Below are 17,080 nucleotides of genomic sequence, written 5' to 3'. Positions count from 1 at the left end.
TTTTTTTAGGGTACACATGTGGGTGCTGCAGCCTGGAACTGCCCAGACTATTTTTGGTTCCTGTACTCATGAGTGATGGCAGGTTCCATAGTCACTCCTAGCTCAGCCCATCACCACCCCAACTCTTGAGCTGACCAGTATGGCTTGTATTTCTGCAGAGTTTGATCTACATATCCCTCACAGAACCTACCTCCGGACTTGGTTCTCTTGTGTGCTGGCTAGTGTCATGGCCTTGCCTTATGTGACCCATCCCCTTTTCTGACATTCAGTCAGGTACTAGGATCCAACCCTGCTAGACAGGCCCCTAGCTCTGCTTTTGTGTGGACTGGCGTGTGGTGGTCAGAAATGTTCCATGCTAACAAGCCCAACTCAGGGCTCTCATGTGGACTGGTGCATTAATCCGACCTGTACAGATCTTCCAGTCTCTTCTCTCCATACCACAAGGTCTCAGTCCTCTCACTTACCTGCAAGTACAGTGATCCTGTCCTTAGGTGCTTCTCAGGATTCATTCCTTATCCTTATGTACAGTGGCCTTATCTGTCGATGTCCCTAGGCAGTAATGCCCCACCCCCAAGACCCCAGAGTTCGACGTTGGGAGGCCAGTGGGCAAAGCCCAGCTCTGTTATTGCTCTGTCCATCCACAAGCTCAGGATTTGTCCACCGTGTGCCAGCGGTGGACATAGAGCTAGGATCCCCTGCAAGAAGCCTGTGCTGGCTCAGATTATACCTCTGCTAGTAGGTCATAGCTTCTGCTGGTGAACACATGGTCCAGGCCTGGAGGCAGGCTGTGGCAAGATCTCCCAGCCACATAGCCACGTGGCTGAAAGCTCCAGACACTCATGTCTCTGCCCTGACTTACCTGTACTCCTCCCACCAACATTGCATCGGTGGGTGGAGCCATGGTCCCTGAGCATGCTCAGAGCTGTCCAAGATCTGCCCAAGATCTGCCCACAGTATGATATCTGTAGATGGAGGAAATTCTCAGACCTCAAGCGTGGGCAAGCTCAGGATTTGCTCACCGCATGCCAGCGGTGGACGGGGAGTAGAACTGTCAATAGGAAGCCTGGACCAGCTTGGATACTCTCAGCCACAGCCACGTGGCTGGGAGATCCAGACACCCATGCCTCTACCCAGACTTACCTGGACTCCCTACCCTTATTTTTAAATTGAGGTATTATTTATAAACCTTATATAAATATTTAAGGGCTAAAGTGTTATGTTTTGTACATTGAACAATGATTCTTCCAATCAAACTAATTAACCTATTCATCACCTCACATACTTACTCTTTCTGGTTTTACATTCCAATAAAATTTTCTTCTCATTTTCACCAATATATGCTATCTTTAAGTTTTTGTAATAGTCATTGTAGTCATTGTAAAGTGATACTCATTGTGGTTTTAATTTTAATTTTTATGTTTATATTAGTGATGTTGAGAATCTTCATATACCATTGACGATTTTTATGTCATTTTTTGAGGAATGTCTACTTATGTATTTTTCCTGTTTTAATCAGATTGTTTGTTTTTTTATCACTAAGTTTTTATTACCTTACCTATTTAGGTATTAACCTATTAACCCTTTTTTGGATATATGGTTTACAAATGTTTTCTCTCAGTCTCTAGGCTGCTCTTTCATTCTGCTGTTTCTTTGTTCTGTATAGAATTCTTAGCTTGATGAATTCCCACTTGTGTATTTTGCTTTAGTTGCTTTTAGTGTCAAATTCAAAATATTGTAGAGGTAAATGTCAAAGACCTTTCCCCCTATGTTTTCTTCGAGGAGTTTTATAATTTTAGATGTTATCTTTAAGCCTTTAATCTATTTTGAAATGATTTTAGTGTGTGGCATAAGGTAAGAGTCCAATTTCATTATTTTGCATGTGAATATCAAGTTTTATTGGCACCATTTGGAGGCTCCTTTCCCCCCCATTATATATTCTTGGTGATGGAGTGAGAACAAAAGCAGATTTAAATCCATCACTGTTCAGTTCCTTGCCTTATGACTGAGAGCAGAGCCTCTTCCACCCACGCAATCTTGCTCAGCTTGCATCAATCTTCCTTAGCTGTTAACGTTTCTCAATACAATCAACTTCACTGCAGCTGTTAGCCTATGCAGTGTGCAAGTCAGCTCAGCCTTGCCTAATGCCTGCCCATAGCCCTCATTCACCTTTATATAAACCTCCAGTTTGTATGAGAACAGAGCTCTCTACTCTAACCAGTAGTAGGTCCCTCTCAGTTTTGTCTTTTTCTTTCTTTCTTTCTTACGATATATCCAATTTTTATTCCTAAGTCAGAGTTACACACAGAGAAAGTGAGACTGGTTCACTGGTTCACTGTCCAAATGGCTGCAATGACCAGAGCTGGACTGGTCTGAAGTTGGGAGCCAGGAGCTTCCTCTGGGTCTCCTACATGGTTTTAAGGGCCCAAGGCCTTGGAACATCTTCTACTGCTTTCTGAGGCATATTAACAGGTAGTTGGATCAGAAGTGGAGCAGCCTGGACTCAACCCAGGGATCATTTGCAATGCTAGTGCTTAAGCAGGGGCTTAAACTACTATAACACAGCTGCCCATTCAGGTTTGTCTCTTAAACCTGTTCTGGCTGTTGAGTTTGAGATGTGTCTCCTCTTGAGCTCCTTCCTATTCCTACCACTTGACACCTTTCTCAAGGATTAGTTGACTGTATATGTATGGATTTGTTTCTGAGCTCCCCGTTCCATTCCATTGGCCTACATGTCTGCTTTTAGCCACTAACATACTGTTGTGATTACCATACTTCTATGATATGTCATGAAATCAGAAAGTGATGCCTCCAGACTTTTTCTGCTTGGGATTGCTTTAGATATTTCAGTTATAATGTGTTTTCATATGAATTTCAGGTTGTTATTTCTAGCTCTATGAAAAATGCCACTGGAATTTTGATAGAGATTTTATTGAATTTGTAGATCACTTCTAGCAGTACTTAATTTAAACAATCATGATTTTTAGTCCTTGAACACAAGATGTCCTTCCATTAATGGGTGTCTTACAATTTCTCACTGAAGTTTCACAGTTTTCAGTGCACTGATATTTTGCTTCCTTCATTAAAATTATTCTACTCTTCCATCCTTCATTAAATTTATTTTACTCTTTCTGGTGTAGATGAGATTGTTTTTCTTTTTTTTTTTTTCGGTATGTTGTTGTTAGTGTATGGAATTACCACTGAATTGTGCACATTCTCTTTATATTCTATAATTATAATGAAGTTATCAGTTAACATTAATAGGTTTTGGTGGTTTTTAAGGGTTTTCTGTATTTAATATCAACCTTTCTGCAAAGAGTATTTTACTTCTTAATCTGACTTGAATGTCTTCTGTTTCATTTTTTTTTAAAACTAATTCCTCGGGCTAGAACTTGCATTGAGTAGAAACAACAGTAATGAGCATTCTTGTCTTGTGCTTAATTGTCGGAGCAAAAGCTTTCAACCTTTCATCGTTGAGTGCAATGTTGTGAGCTTTTGTTGAATGAAGATATATTGTTTTCATTTCTAATTTGAGAGGTGTTTTTTTTTTTTGGTAATCATGAAGCACTGTCAACATTAAACATGTTTTTTTTTCTGCATCTATTGAGAAAATAAAATGATTTTCTTATATTATTCTGTTAATGTGGTATATCATGTCTATTGATTTGCAAGTCTTGAATCATTCTTGCATCATGGATAAATCCTTCTTGATCATGGTGCATGATCCTTTTACAGTTCTATTGAAGTTGATCTGCTAGTATTTTTGTTCAGGATTTTAAAAAGGATTTATTTATTTATTTGTTTATTCGAAAGGCTTCTCCATTTCACACAGGAGAGATTGAAATACACACACACACACACACAGATATGAGAGGAGAGAGAGAGAGAGTGAGAGAGAGAGACAGTTCTTCCACACATTAATTTGCTCCCCAAATGGCCACAACAACCAGTGCTGGAGCAGGTCAAAACAGGATCCAAAAACTGAAAAACAAGAATCACATGATAGTATCAATAGATGCAGAATAAGCTTTCGACAAAATCCAACACCACTTCCTACTAAAAACCCTAACCAAGGTAGGCATAGATGGAAAAATCCACAACATAATTAAAGCCATATATGAAAAACCCAACGCCAGCATCATACTGAATGGAGAAAAGCTGGAACCCTTCCCACTGAGATCTGGAACAAGACAGGGATGTCCACTTTCTCCACTACTATTCAACATAGTCCTAGAGGTACTCGCTGAGGCCATAAGACAAGAAAAAGAAATCAAAGGAATCCAAATGGGAAACGAAGAAGTCAAACTCTCACTATATGCAGATGATATGATTATGTAGAAGAGCCAAGAGACTCAATACAGAGACTGCTAGAACTTGTACGAGAGTTTGGTAGAGTGGCAGGGTACAAAATTAATGAACAAAAATCAACAGCCATAGTGTATGCGAACAGCCCCAAGATGGAAAAAGACTTAACCAGCAAGATACCATTCAAAATAACAGAGAAAAGTATGAAATATCTGGGAATAAATCTAACCAAAAATGTAGGAGACTTATTTGAAGAAAACTACAAACTACTTAAAAAAGAAATTGAACAAGACCTCAAAAGATGGAGTAACATCCCATGCTCCTGGATAGGTAAAATCAATATCATTAAAATGTCTATACTGCCAAAAGCAATATATACATTCAACGCAATCCCAATCAAATTGCCCAAAACATTCTTCATGGAACTGGAAACAATGATCCAAAGGTTCATCTGGAAGCACAAAAAACCACGGATAGCTAGAACCATCCTGAAGAACAGGAAGTTAGCAGGGGGAATCACAGTTCCGGACCTCTGGACATACTATAGGGCAGTGGTTATCAAAACAGCGTGGTACTGGCACAAAGATAGAGAGGAAGATCAATGGAGCAGAATAGAAACACCAGAAGGAAACCCACACAGATACAGCCAAATAATCTTTGACAAAAAGACAAACTACAATCCAGGCAAATGGGAAGGTCTGTTCAATAAATGCTGTTGGGACAACTGGTTAATAGCCTGCAGAAACAAAAAGATAGATCCACATCTCTCACCATACACTAAGATCAGATCTAAATGGATAACAGAGCTAAACCTACATCCAGAAACCTTCAAACTTTTGGAAGAAAATGTTGGAAACACACTGGAACACTTAGGGGTAGGCCCTCACTTCCTAAAAAAGACTCCAAATGCAGTAGAAATCAAGACCAAAATAAACAATTGGGACCTCATCAAACTAAGAAGCCTCTGTACAGCTAGAGAAACAATCAACAAAGTAAAAAGGCAACCCACAGAATGGGAGAAGATCTTTGCACATGACATAGGTGATAGAGGGCTGATCTCCAGAATATACAAAGAGCTACAAAACAACCAAAATGTCAAAACAAACAAGCCACTCAAGAAATGGGCAAACACTTCACAAAGGAACAAACCCAAATGGCAAATAAACATATGAAAAAATGCTCAAGTTCCCTGGCAATAAGGGAAATCCAAATTAAAACATCAATGAGGTACCACCTAACGCCAGTAAGACTGGCCCACATGAATAAAAGCACCACCAACACTTGTTGGCGAGGTTGCGGGGAAAAGGGATCCCTACTCCACTGCTGGTGGGGCTGCAGGCTGGTACAGCCTCTATGGAAATCAGTATGGAGAATATTCAAACAACTCAAATTCAACATACCATATGATCCAGCAATAGCACTTCTAGGAATATATCCAGAACAATTGTTTTATGAGAAACCAACATGCACTCCTATGCTCATAGCAGCACAATCAGTAATTGCAAAAACATGGAAGCAGCCAAAATGCCCATCAACAGAGGATTGGATAAGAAAGCTATGGTTCATCTACTCCATGGAATATTACTCAGCTATTAAAAAAAACAAAATGCAGTTCTTTGTGGCCAAATGGGCTGGCTCTGTCTTCAGACCAGAGAGGGTATACCTAAGAAGCCGTTGAACTTGACTGGACAATAAGATGCTGGACTTTATGTTTGGTATATGCTTGCAATGGGGGAATCTCAACTGAACTTGAACTGTGGTTATGCAACAAGGTGGAGGAATCCACCATGGTGGGAGGGTTTGGGGAGGGGTGGGGAGAACCCAAGTATCTATGTAACTGTGTCACATAATACAATGTAATTAATGAAGTTAAATAATAAATAATAATGCAATGTAATTAGTTTTAACAAAAAGAAAATGCAATAAAAATATATGTAAAAAAAAAGATATATGATATTACTGATTCAGTCTCTTTTTGTCTCTTCATGACAATCTTGGCAGCTTGTATGTTTTGAGCAATTTATTCATTCCTCTAGATTATGCCATTAGTAGTAAATAATTGTTCATTGCAATCCTTTATGATCCTTTCTATGAGGGAATCTTCAAAGTTCATGAAAAATATACATCATGTAAGTATTATGCATGGATTTTTATATTTTTGTGTGCAAATAAGCTTATCTTTTAACTTGCTTTCCATGGATATGTTGATGTCCCTATGTATTGCTGTGCTATCAGTTTTAATGTATTTTCATTTTTATTTTGTTTATTTGGATCTTCTTTCTTTTTTCCTATTTTTCTTAACCTAACTAAATACAAATTTTATTAAAAAATTTTGTTTTTATTTGTTTTGCTTATTTATATTAAAAATGTTTGTTTCATTTTTTCCTATTGACTTTCTGTTGCCTATTTTGTTATGTTGTGAGTTTTCTTTCTTTCTACTATGCATGGATTTAGTTTTTTTAAAAATCTAGTTTCTTGTGATACAATTGTAGGCTATTTATTTAAGTTTCTTCTTTAAAACTTTTATAAACTTTCTTTTAAGTTACTTGAAAGGTAGAGGGAGTGAGAGCGTACACATGCACCAGTTCAAGAGAATGAATATTCTATGTGCTGGTTCACTCCTCAAATGCTTGCAATAACCATGGCTGATACAGGCCAAATCCAGCATCCTGAAACTTAATCTTGGTCTTCTACATGAGTGGTATGTATCCAAGTGTTTTAGCTATCCCCTATTGTTCCCCAGGATGTTCAGTTTGCAGAAAGCTTCGATTTGAACCAGAGCCAGGATTTCTAATCCAGATATTCTAGTAAGGGTTGAAGGCATCCCAGATGATTTATTTTATTTAAAAGATTTACAGAGAGAGGGTAGAATGAGAGACAGAGAAAGAGAGAGAGCACACGAGCTCTTCCATTTTCTGATTCACTCCCCAAATGGCTGCAATGGCTACGACTTGGCCAGGCAAAAATCAGGAGTAAGTAATTTTACCTGGGTCTCCCACGTGGGTGGAAGAAGCTCAAGAATGCAGATTGTGTTCTTCTGCTTTCGGAAGCAACTCAAGAACATAAGTTCTTCTGCTTTCTCAGGCACATTATCAGGGAGCTTTTTTGGAAGTGGGGTAGCCATGACTCAAACCAGCACCTATATGGGATGTTGATGTGGCAGACAGAGTCTTTATCACTGGCCATTGCCAAGAAATACTTTAGGCATGTCACCAAATGCCCTCCTAATTCCTTTCTTCATGTAGGCATTTTCCACTACAAACTTCTCTCAAAGTTACTTTTGCTGCATCCCATAAGTTTTGGTACCTTGTATCTCAGTCTTATTTTTATCAAGATGTTCTTATCATTTCCTTTTTTATTTGCTCACTTACATTGACAGTTTAAGATGTTATTGTATAATTTCCATGTATTTGTGAATTTTTCAGTTTTCCTCCTATTCCTGATTTCTAGTCTCATAGTAGTATTGTGATTGAAAAACATAATTGGTATAATTTGAATATTTGAATGCATTATTACTAGTTTTCTCTCTAGCATGTATTCTATGCTAGAGAATAGTCTATGTATTCTTCAGAATAATTCGTATTCTGCTATACAATAAGATACTCTGAATATATTTGTTAAGTTCATTTGCTATGTCTTTATTGATTTTCTGTCTGGGTGATCTATTCATGATTGAAATGGAGTAATGATGTGCCCTATTCTCATTTTATTGCTATCTATTTCTGTCCTCAGATCTGTTAAATTTTGCTTTGTATAATTAGACATTCTGATTTTTGAAACATATGATTTTATAATTAAAAAATTTTATTTTTATTCATTTGAGAGAGAGGGGGGGAAAGAGACAGAGAGAAAGAGAGAGAGAGAGAGAGAATTTGCTGTTTCACTCCCCAGTGGTTACAGTTTGGGCCAGGCTGAAGTCTAGAGCCACCAACTCCATCCTGGACTCCCATATGAACAGCATGGGCCTGAATACTTTGGGCCATCTTCCACTACTTTCTTAGGTGCATTTACAGGAAGCTGGATTGAAAGTGGAGCAGCCAACACTGAAACTACCACTCTGCTATACTGTAATGCTGGCCCCTGTATTTACAATTTTTATATCCACTTGATGCACTGACTCTTTTGTCATTATAGGATGACATTTTTCTCTTGTGACAGCCTTTAAACTATGGCCTATTTTGTCTGACATAAATATAGTTATCTTTGTTCTTTTCTGATTATCCTTTGCATAGAATATAATTTTTATCTTTATTTTCAATCTGTGTATGCCTTTAAGGATTAAATGAGTCTCATGCCAACAGCATATAGATGGGATCTTTTAAAAACAAATTAAATCACTTTGTGTCTTTTCTAGGTCCATGTATACTCCTTACACTTAAAGTAGTTATTGATAACTGAAGCTTAACTATCGTCACTTTTTTGCTTTCCAGTTGCTTTGTAAATTGTTTCTTCTTTTCTTGTTGTATGCCTTGGTTATTTAGTGATTTTCTTTGGTGCATACTTTGATTTCTTTCTCTTTACAGTTTGTGTATCTCCTATAGACTTTTCTTTGTGATAATTATGGGCTTTCTGAAAGCATGTGTGATTATATCAATTTGATTTGAGCTGATGAAAATTTTGATTACATACAAAAGCTCTGCACTTTCACTACTCTCATTTTTCATTTTTGATAACATGTATTTACAATTATGATTACATAGCCAGGTTATTGTAGATATAGATATTTGATGCTTTTGCCTTTTAATCTTTCTGGTAGATTTATAAGTGGTTTGCACATTGTATTAATGGTATTATAGTTTTCAATTATCAGTAAATCATATAGTTTCCAATTTTTATGTTATAAACTATGGTAATGTCTCTCATATCAAAGAACTTCCTTTGGCATAGTAGCTTGTGAATATTTTATTTCTCTGAAGGACAGATTTGTCAGGTAAAGTATTCTTTGTTGTCAGTTTTTTCTTCTAGTACTTTGTAACATTTCACTTTATAGTATGGAAGATTTCTGATTATATATTTATTAACAGTCTTATAAACGTTCTCTTATGCATGATAAATCTCTTCTTGTGCTGTTTGCAAAGTGATATCTTTGATTTTTGAGAATATTACATTGTAGATTTGATGATCTCTTCTTTGTGCTGGATCCTTTTGGAGACATTTGACCTTAATGTGCTTCGATATTAATATGTTTACTCAGATTTGAGAAGTTTTAAATTCTTATTCTTTTAAATTCAGAGTGAAAAACATATGACTTATAGGCTGTATAAAGCCTATGAAATAATTTAGTGTGACACTACCAAGGCAATCACAAGTGGGACTAGACATTAAATAAATGTATAACAGCTAATTTTTAATTTAATAGTTTTGTATGGCTCACAAACGTTATTATAGATACCAAATGGCCCTTAGCAAAGAAAGGTTCCCAACCCATGATAAATAAACCTTTTGTTGCTTTCTCTCTTTGTTATCCTTCTGTGACTACTCTAAGCCTAGCGTTGTCTCTCTGATGATTCCTGTGGACTTTCCTCTTTTTTTTTTTCCTCCTGCAGATGGGGTTTGTTGCTCCATGTCTGTACAGTTCATTGTCTCATCCTGAATGGGAACTTGTGTTCATGATGTTGGCAAGTTTGTAATCTTTTGTGGCAAGAACTGTTAAGATCCATGTTGGCTATGAAGGGCTATTGGTGTCCTCAGTGGTAATTCTGCATTCAGCAACAAGGAACCAGTGCAGGTAGAGGTGGGATTTGAGAGCAGTTGTGTATGTGGCGTTTCCTACTGAAGCTGGCTTCAGGTATGTGTGTTGTAGTAGAGGGTGGCTGTAGGCATAGGCAGAGTGACATGGGCTATACCCAGTGGTATGAGTCAGGGCTTATTATGGTTGCATGTGTAAGGCAGTCAGAATTAGTGATATGCATATACAATAGCTGTAATAGTCTGGGCGTGTGACATGCAAATTCATAGTTGCAATGTTCATCAGCAGGCTGGTGAAAAATCAGGTGATTGCACACTTACTGAGCCCAAGTTTGTGACATTTGAGTGCAGCTTCAGAAACCTGCTCTAGGAACAAGTACGTTAGTTTGGGAAGTTATAGAAGGTAGGGTCATTTGTGTATACACAAAAGTTCAGGGAGCCTGGGCTGGTGGCAAGCAAACGTGCAGTTGCAGGGGCCAGCTGTGGGTATATATGCAACAATGAGGACTGATGATGGGATTTGAGTGGCTGCAACTGTCAGAGCTGAGTCAATCTGAAGCCAGGAATCAGGAGCTTCCTCCAAGTTTCCCACACGGACACAGGGTCTTAAGGTCCTGGGCCACAATTCATTGCCTTCCCCAGCCCAAACAGGGAGATGGATGGGAAGTGGAGCAACCGGGACACGAACTGGCACCGATATAGGATCTCGACTGATACAAGGCAAGGATTTAGCAACAAGGCCATCACACTGGACCCTATCTTGCATTTTTTAAAATAAAATTTGTTTCAGCTTTATTTAAAATAGAGTTGCAGATGGAGAAGGAGCAACACCGAGAAAAAGATCTTCCATTTTCCGGTTCACCTGCTAAATGGCTGCAACAGCCAGAACAGGGCTGGTTTGAAGCTGGGAACGAGGAGGCTCTTCCAGATCTCCTTATACCATGTGGGTGTAGGGTTGAAGGAATTAGGCCATCTTCTGTATTCCCAGGCTATAAGCAAGGAGCTGGATGAGAAGTGGAGCAGCTGGAACTTGAAGTAGCGAGCATATGGATGCCAATGCCACAAGCAGAAGATTGACCTGATATGCCACTATGCCCATCTCAGTAAATGATATTTTTTGTGATTTTGATTTGATTTCCCTGATATCAATGACATTGACAACATTTGCATATACTTGCCATTTGCTATCTTTGGGAAAATATCTATTCGGCTTATTTCTACATTTTAAAATTAAATTATGATTTTTCTGTTATGTGTTAGTCCATTTTTTCTGTTGCATATCAGTCCATTTTCTGTTAGTATGATGAAATACTAGAAGATCGGTAGTTTAAAATGTAAAGATGTTCATTTAACTTGCAGTTCTACAGGAATAAGGAAATGGCACTGGCATCAGCTCAGTTCTGGTGAGGACTGTGTCACATAGTGGATATCATTGCAGGAGTTTGTGCAGAGCAAGAGTGCACACAGTAACTGGTGAGGACTGTGTCACATAGTGGATATCATTGCAGGAGTTTTTTTTGTTTGTTTTTCTGCCAGCATCAGTCATGCTAAAGCCAGAGCATCCACTCCAGGGGGACTCATGAGATGTTTCCTGGGGTGGCAAGTCCAGCTGCTGGCAGCTGCAGTGTCAACCACCCGGCCAGGTAGCCTCAGCCCTGCCCACACAAGCCTGGCAGAACCTGCATGGTTTGGGGCCAGAGAAGCAGTGCCCAGTGCATTATGCTATCTGTGACCCAGGAATGGCCCTGGCTGACGGAGAGGACCCAAGAGGGCCAAGTGAAGGGACAGCTGGAGGAGCAGTGAGGGGCAGACCAAACAACACACAAGGGGATTAGCAGAAGACAGCTTGGCAAAAGCCCAGGGAAAAGGAGGGCTCTGCCTCTGAGACCAGTAACCCCACCAGAGATGGCCTTGAGCCAACGTGGCGGCTCACTTCTGGGTCTGCCATACAAGTCAAATGGAGGAGCTGAACACACAAAAGCTCTGGAATGAGGGCCAGCAGCCTCTGCTCACTGGTGCATACAATAGGACTGTAAGCCAGAAAGAGGATCAGAGATTAGGCTCACCTTTTATAAGAGTCCTCACATGAGAATTAAACACCAATCCATGTGGACCATACCAATTCCTTGCAAGGATAATGTCTTCAATGACCTGATTGCTTCTCACTAAGCTTGATCTCTTAAGGACCCCACCACTCCTTAATTATAACATTAAGAACCAAGCTAGTCTTGAACGTGCCGGGATCCCATATGGGCGCCGGTTCTAATCCCGGCAGCTCCACTTCCCATCCAGCTCCCTGCTTGTGGCCTGGGAAAGCAGTTGAGGACGGCCCAATGCATTGGGACCCTGTACACGTGTGGGAGACTCGGAAGAGGTTCCTGGTTCCCGGCTTCGGATTGGCACAGCACCGGCCCGTTGCAGCTCACCTGGGGAGTGAAACATCGGATGGAAGATCTGCCTCTCTGTCTCTCCTCCTCTCTGTATGTCTGGCTTTCCAATAATAATAAAATCTTAAAAAAAAAAAAAAAAGAACCAAGCTAATACATGTAGGTTTAGAGGACATACTCAAACCATATAAAAAGCATAGCAAATTGTGTAAGCTACTTCTACATTTTGGATATTAGACCTCCATCAAATATATAATTTGTAAATATTTTCTCTTGTACTACAGGGATGTTTTCATTTTGTTGAGTTTTCCCTTTACTGTGTAGCATACACCTATGTTTTTTTCTAAGAACTTATTTTTAATTATTTTAAAATACTTATTTATTATTGGAAAATCGAAATTACAGAGAAAAGAGGAGAGAGAGAGAGAGAGAGAGAGAGAGAAAGAGAGAGAGAGAGAGAAAGAGAGAGTTCTTCTACGTGTTGGTGGCTCACTCCCCAAATGGCTGCAAAAGCCAGAGAGGGGCTGAACTGAAACTGGGAGCCAGGAACCTCTTCCAGCTTCCAGCTTTCCCATGTGGGTGCAGAGGCCCAAGTTCTTGAGCCGTTCTAATGCTTCCCCAGACCATAAGCAGGGAGCTGAATGAGAAGCTAGAACAGCTGGAACTTGAAATGGTGGCCATATGGATGCCAGTGCTGCAGGTGGAAGCTTATCCTACTACACAGAGGGTCATAGCACTCACCCATATGTTCAGTTCATATATTTCATATTGTGATTATTCTTTATTAATTTCTGTACATGATGGAAGGTAAGGATCCAAAATTATTCTTCTGTAAGTTACTGTCCAATTGCCCCTTGCCACTTGTTGAAGAGAGTGTTCTTTCTCATTTGGGATGTCTTACATTATTGTCAAAAGCCAATAAGCCAATTAAATATAAGACATGGATGTGTAGATGACTTTGGAGACTATGTCCATTAAAAAAATCTTATTTTGATGATGTTTACATAGTTGAGAAGGATGCATCCCCATATGGACAACTGATTAGGGTGGAAAGAGTTGAGGATTAGGGGAAAGTGGATGAGACGAATGTTTTAATTTTCTTTTTCTTATTCCTGTATCTGGTGAAAGTGGGGAGAGAAGGGGAGAAGCTGCCTCTAGCATCCTAACTGCATAAGTACCTGGGGATGGGAGATGGCCACAGGATGTCACCCCTGGGTCCCCCAATGTGGAGCATGCTCTAAGCGTACTACTTAAGTGGCTTCATTAATTCTGAAATGCTGCTGATTTCATTGCTCAAAGATTGAAGAAATCTTCCAAGGACCATTGGCTGACATAGTCCACCTTAAGTCTCCATTTGCCTAGATACTTGCTTTCAACCCTTGGCTGGCAGAGTTGTCCAATTTATTCTGTCATCCATGGTACTAGATGTTCTCCGCAGGTCTCAATGAGTTGGTTGTCATGTTCCTCATGTGTATCTGGGCATGCTGTCCACTGCACCATCTTCAGCAACTTAGAAGGCCCAGTTCTGACATACGCACTATGCAGTCAAACCACAACTCCTGTGATTTTCCCATGATTGGAGTTCTGAGTCCAGTAATTCAGTTGGGGGGGGGGTCACCAAAGAAACCTCATCTGGGGTGACCCTAAACCTGATTGACTCCTGTGTGTGCCAGCCAGTGTGGGGTCCAACCACCCACAGTGTTGGTTGCTGCTGCACCATAGTTATCCACTCTATTTGCAAGGCAACTAGTTTCCTGAAAAGTGGCCCTTTTCTGCTTAACTACTTTATACACTGACTGGCTCTGTATTTGCTATTTGTAAGGTATGTGGCAAAAGTTAGACATGAAAGGGGATGTGTGGGCAAAACCCTATGGAAATTCTAGCCCCACAGGTTACTTCTAGAGATGGAGTGGTGATGTACTAAACTAGGCGTGACCAAGGAGCCTGCCATCACTCACAGATTAAAGAACCGACAACAGTCTGGACTGGTAAAAGCAGCAGCACCCGAATGTGCATCCTGAATAGGGTGTGGGGTGGGCCCAGGATGCAACATTCACTCGCTCATGCAAGGCCAAAGGAAGGCCAGACTACACTGGGCACTGGCCTAAAAGCCAACGGCATTATGAGAATGGGGTCAGGGAGTGGATCAAGTGGAGGCACTTGGGAAACTCCCCTGGTGAGTCATAGCTCCCACTGGTAAACAAGTTGTCCAGACCTGGGGGTCAGACAAGCTGGGCAAAGTAGCTCCAACTGCTTGTCAATGTATGAAAAGGCGATGGAATGGACGCACCGGGCAGGACTGAGCAAACCTTAGCCTACAAGCAAAACTAGAAACCAGCATGGAGCACAGGACATGCCCAGCTAGGCTCTTGCGCCAACTGGTCTGAGTGAGCCACGGACGCTGAGCCACAGTGTCTAAGGTAGGAGTCACGACAGGTGAGGGGCTGAATCAAGCTGAGGCAGAGCAACCACTGGCAGGCACGTGATCTATGGCTGGGAACAGGCCTGGTTGGGGAGCTAAGGGGACACCCTAACTGGGTGGAGGTTCCCACCAAGGGGCACATGAGCTGGAATTGGGGCTGCGTTCTGATCAGGAAACAGTTGTAGTCTCCCTTGGCACAAGTGTGGACTCGGACTAGAGGCACCAGGCCAGGCCAGACTGCAACACCTTCTAGTGTTCTGGAGGACCAGGGTAGATGTGGGATGGACTAGGCTAGGTCTCAACCCCAACTGAGCCATATGTGAGCCGTATGTGGGTATGGACGAGCCGTGGCTGAGCTGAAACATCCAACAACAAGAACCAGAATGGGTTGAAGGCCAGTCAGGAAAAGCCACTGTTCCTGCTAGGACAGGAGGTGAACTGAGTAGGGCTGGCTCATGGACCCCCTGGCAAGCGCAAAATCTGGCATTTGGGAGGGGTTCTGATGGAGGAGCCTGGGCAACTCCTCTGGCAGGACACAGACCCTGAAGGTAAGCACAAGAAGCATGATAGGAAACAGCCCAGAATAGGCCATGGGAAAGTTTCCCACTGGCATACATTTGGCATGGGTCAGGGCAGACCAGGCTGAATCAGTTCATGTCATCCACTGGCAAATCCAAACACCGGAACAGAGTGTGGGTCGAGCCAGGTTTGGTTGCAACAAAAACCAGTGCACATTACTGAATGCCAAGGAGAGGTTGCCTGTACCAGATGTGACTGCAGCACCCATTCAGCACGTGTGAGAACCAGGAAGGGAGGGGGCAGAGCCGGCAGGGGAATAAGGGGTGGTTCCTTTGCTGGACAGCTACTTCCACTGGAGAGCGTGAGCTGGGATGGGGCAGACCAGACTAAGCAGAGCTACAACACCTGTGCGCCTCATGTGGACTAGATCAGGGAAAAGCTAGGCTGGGCTGACTGTTCCTACTGGTGCAAACAGAATTAGTGGGTGAGGGTTGTTTGGGCTTAGCCACAGCAACAGCTGGCAGAAGCTGGCACTGGGGGCAGAATTTGTCAAGTCAAACCACAGAACCACCTGGAGAGTGCATAATCCAGGTGTGAGAGTGGCCTGCGAGGGAAATAGTGGGCTCCTCCCTCTTATGTTACCACCCCCCCCCCCATGGAAGGGCATGAAAACTAGGACGGGGGCTGGGGTGGCTTAAGAGGCACTCAGCAATATCTGTGAGCTGGATAGTTGGGCTGGTTAGATGGATCAAGGTTTTTTTTTGTTTTTGTTTTTGTTTTGACAAACAATATAATATTTGCATCTCAGTGTCCACAAACAAAGTTTTTCAGTTTTCATGTGGTCTGCCACTCCTTGGCACCTGCAGGGCAGATTGAACCATCCAGCTCAGGGAGTGATGGCCCCAGATGTATGCTGTTCATCCCTTGAAAAACTTTGCTGAGTTCTCACCCAAGAGCTGGCATCTTTGGGTAGCTGCTCTGACGTCCCTCCACGGGGTCAGTTGCATCAGTGGTTGCTGTCCCCCTCATCATTCTGGGGTGTCTGGTAGCATTCAGAGCAGCAGCCATTTGCATGGGCACCCATTGACGCTGCCCTTCAGGACTTGCTACAGTACTGTCCCTGGACTCCCGGTGGGAGGGCTGTCCCCTGGTGGGGGAAGGACGACACCCACATGGTCCCTGCGGCAGTGTTGCTGATTCTGACCTGAGACACCAGCTGTGAGAGTAGGGCAGGTGCGAGGTGCTCAGAATACCTGAGTGCAGAACGCCTCAGCTTGTCCAGGTAGCAACAGGGAAAGCTTCCTGGAGGAAGTGCTGTTTCCAGGGTCGTTGGAAAGCACTGGGATTTACATGGGGAGAAAGAAACTTCTACAAGCCGCTGTTATCTGAGGGTCTGGGACCTGCATCCGAGTCTTGCACAAGAACCAATAGATTCTTTCTGTCAAAATCACTGGGAGTCAGGCCATGGTGCAGATCTGGGTGAGCTGAGCTGGAGCTGGAAGGGGCATGTGGAGGATTCTGGGTGGTGGTGGATTGCCTCCTTTGCCTTGGGACAGTGCTTTTTATTTTTGTTTTTGTTTTTTTGACCCAGAATATCTTTTTTTTTAAGATTTATTTATTTTTATTACAAAGTCAGATATACAGAGAGGAGGAGAGACAGAGAGGAAGATCTTCATTCGATGATTCACTCCCCAAGTGACAGCAACGGCCAGTGCTGCGCCGATCCAAAGCCGAGAACCAGAAACTTCTTTCCGGGTCTCCC

This window comes from Ochotona princeps, chromosome X, assembly GCF_030435755.1.
Source record: "Ochotona princeps isolate mOchPri1 chromosome X, mOchPri1.hap1, whole genome shotgun sequence".
NCBI classification, from domain to species: Eukaryota; Metazoa; Chordata; class Mammalia; order Lagomorpha; family Ochotonidae; genus Ochotona; species Ochotona princeps.
This window is presented reverse-complemented; position numbering follows the sequence as displayed.